Source organism: Saccostrea echinata, unplaced genomic scaffold, assembly GCF_033153115.1.
Source record: "Saccostrea echinata isolate AGI-Se365-2 ecotype Australia unplaced genomic scaffold, CSIRO_AGI_Sech_v1 ptg000054l, whole genome shotgun sequence".
Taxonomy (NCBI): domain Eukaryota; kingdom Metazoa; phylum Mollusca; class Bivalvia; order Ostreida; family Ostreidae; genus Saccostrea; species Saccostrea echinata.
The window spans coordinates 42,191,864-42,195,310 of record NW_026889803.1 but is presented as its reverse complement, the minus strand read 5'-3'; the positions used below and the strand labels follow the sequence as shown (position 1 = coordinate 42,195,310).

Genomic DNA, 3,447 nt, shown 5'->3' with positions numbered 1-3,447 from the left:
AGACCTATCAAAATCAGCTATCAATAGCGACAAGTCTCCACCCCCAAACTGGGTGACAATATCCTGGGCACCCTCCCCCTGGGGCATAGGTGTGCTACACACCCCGAGCAAATGTCAAGCTTAAAGAAAGCAGACTTCCTGCAGACTGTGTCCTCTTAGCCATTTTCCCCAACCCAAGTAACCCAGTCCATACTAGGCTTCAACATCCCCCTTCCCAAACAGTAGGAAATGAATTCACAATCCATCTCACCCAACAACCCATAAAAGGGCAAAATATAAATCTACATGTAGTGGCTAATCTGCTTAACAACACACACAAGTATAAATGTATGTACAAAAGTAAATAAAATAAATACAGCTATATCTTGGAAATAATCCAAGATGGCGACAGGCATTAACATGTGCAGGCAAAGCATTGACCCCACTGTCAAACTAAAATACCCTGCTCGCAGTGCCAATAGTGTTTTTCTATAATAACTATACCTATATGTAGTGATGGCAGAAACAGAGAAACACTATGGTAGAATAGTCTGTGTCTAACAATGTACAGTACAGTACTAGACAATGCAGCTGACAGAAACATGCCTGTCCTAGTCAGCAGCAGTAAAAAAGAGAGAATGTACTAAATTGTATATGAACATTGCAGGGCAATTCATGCCTATAGTACCTCCAGGATCACTAATGTTAATTAGGAATTCATCTCACCTTATGTCTGGTAACCAAACCTTTCTGGGCTCTCTAGCTGTCAAGCGGTCTCATGCTTCTGATTGGCCTTGCTTCTCTACATCCTATCAAATGAAAGTCAAAAGGTCAAAGTGTGATCCAGTTAAGATCCTATCAGAGATGTTTCTGAACATGAAACAAATCTGAAAATGAATATGAAAAAAATTTGATTCGGAAATATCTTGATTTGAAAACTTAAAAAATAACACATGAATAATTTCCAAATAAGAAGTCTGTAAGCAAATGCTCACTAATAATACCCCTGCTCTGATGTGAATATCCAAGTTCAGTTATGGACAGGCATGGTGAAAATCAGGAAGTGGACATTGGATCTTTACAAAAATGACTCCCAACATATGGCATGCTTAAACAAAATGTGTGCTAAAATTTCAAGCATCTGTGATAAGCAGTTGCTGAGAAAACTGTGACCAAAATTTGTTATGTATGGTAAATATATTGACAGATGCATGGATAAACAGGAAGTTGACATCAGATTCGTACAAAAATGAATCCCAACATATGGCATGCCTAAACAAAGAGTGTGCTAAAATTTCAAGCATCTGCGATGAGTAGTTGCTGAGAAAACTTCGACCAAAATTTGTTATGCATGGTATGGACAGATGCACAGATAAACAGGAAATTGACATCGGATTCGTAAAAAAGTGAATCCCACCATATGGCATGCCTAAACAAAGAGTGTGCTAAGATTTCAAGCATCTGCAATGAGTAGTTGCTGAGAAAACTGCAACCAAAATTTGTTACAGACAGACAGACACACAGACAGACGGACAGCTAGACATACAGGGGTAAAACAGTATATCCCCCTCTCCTTCGGAGCGGGGGTATAATAAAACACTGAGAATATGATGAGTGTATTGTGGTGTTAATTATTATGTATTTCATACTTACATCTATATTTAGCAAATTTATTTCATATATTAAACCCAAAATGTTCAGTAAACAAAGAAAATATAAGTCAGAAATTCTACATATGTATTGATATGCGTATTGTCGTCTTCACACAGAATAGATATTATTGATATATCGATACATCATCCCAGCCCTATGTTAAATAAGGAATCAACAGTAACCTGCATAATGGTTGGCAATTAAGTTCATTTTTGCTTACTATATTGTATAAAATTTAATAACTCCGAAAATCAAAAGGGGGGTGGGAGTCTGGACTTGGAAAATCATATTTATTTTATATATTTATATTTTATATATTTTTAAACTTAAGTCTATTATTGATTTTAGTTACGTCAGAAAATTTCTTTGATTGTTTAATAATTTTACCAGAATTCATTGTTCTGAGTAATTTTGAGAAGTAGAAAAGGAGATATTTTCATATGCTACCATCTGCCAAAAATTATAACAATCATACAAGATTTCAAATTCAGTTTTACTATCATTTCTATTTATAGATGTAGAATTGAAGAGGAAAGAAAAACAAGATCTTTTAGATCTTTTCTCTCTAAATATACCGAGTATACAACATGTAAATATACTTTGAATGCTTTATTTAGTCACAAACCTGACAGGAATCCTTCCTTAACAAAACTTATTTTGCAACGATACAAAAACTTTATTAAATGTTCAAAAGAGCAATGTAAATTGATCCAGTGTAAGAGATGGAGTTAATGCCTTACCATTTGGTTACCTTTTGGGTTGGCCAAAGCTCTATCCCTTCTCTTGGTATTCTTGTTGGCAGGTGATGCACTCTTCTTAACGTAAGGGTCCTAAGGTTAGTGGGTTAATAGCTGTCATCAATTCTGTGAAACAGAGCTATAAGATCAAAATAAGATCAAAAGAGGTTCCAATATTAATGTAGATGAGAAGTGTGGACGAGCTTAAGAAATATAGGTCAGTGCAAGGAAGCAAGTTCATTTTTGGTATTTTACCCTGTCTTCCATAGTTGGCTGCAGTTAATTCCCCTTTCTGGACTCTTCTTGGTGAGAGATGGAGTTCTTCTCTACAATGAGATCAAGACTTGTTTAACTTTTATTCTACTATCAAAGATAGTCAATCAAGACATCAAATGAGTGCTTAATTCCTTTGATTAAGAAGAAATAGAACACAAAATGAAAAGTTCACCTTCTTGCTATTTTTTCCATTGTTGGTCCACTGGCATTGTGTATACCCTGTATCCTAAATTAATTCTCGCAATTGTCTCCTCTTCCTTGTTTGGTTGGCCATTCCTCCCAAGAGCCTTGTCACAGATGGAAACCGACACAAGATTAATTAGTACAGTTCAAAATTACTGACAAAAAATGACAAATTTCTACAAAAGTATTATTACAAAAAATTGTGTGAAGATTACATTTAAGTGAATGGACGAAGAACATTTATAAAAGGAAAGTGCAATTATAGAAACTTAAGTTAATGTACACAAAATAAATGTTGAATCCATCATATTTCACAAATTAGGGTATAAACTGAATGAATTGAAACACTCATCATACTGCAGCTCCTGATGGACTGGATAGTCTCATCACCTGACAAATACTAGAAAAACAGTTTTTTAATCACCCCACCCCACCCCCTCCCAACTCTATATTTAGTGCACTCACAAAAAATTGGCGCAGTGGTTAGAGTCGTGACAATTAAGAATTTTGATTCATGACACTTTAAGTGAAATATGGGGATTTAAATTTTGACTTTAAAAGGTCATGATTGTTAATAAAGTCCAACCTCTGTGCACAATTTGAAAACTGCAAGATTTCT

At 35.2% G+C, this 3,447-nt stretch overlaps 1 long non-coding RNA gene across 1 annotated transcript; it reads right to left on the bottom strand.

The window, feature by feature from the left end:
• Positions 1 to 245: 245 nt before the first annotated feature.
• On the bottom strand, positions 246 to 2,926 carry LOC133172255 (uncharacterized). Its single transcript, XR_009718921.1, has 4 exons — positions 2,818 to 2,926; positions 2,625 to 2,695; positions 2,384 to 2,495; positions 246 to 788 (listed from the first exon to the last, which is right to left on the bottom strand). It is a non-coding gene; the product is annotated as an uncharacterized LOC133172255 (long non-coding RNA).
• Between the last annotated feature and the right edge of the window lie 521 nt (positions 2,927 to 3,447).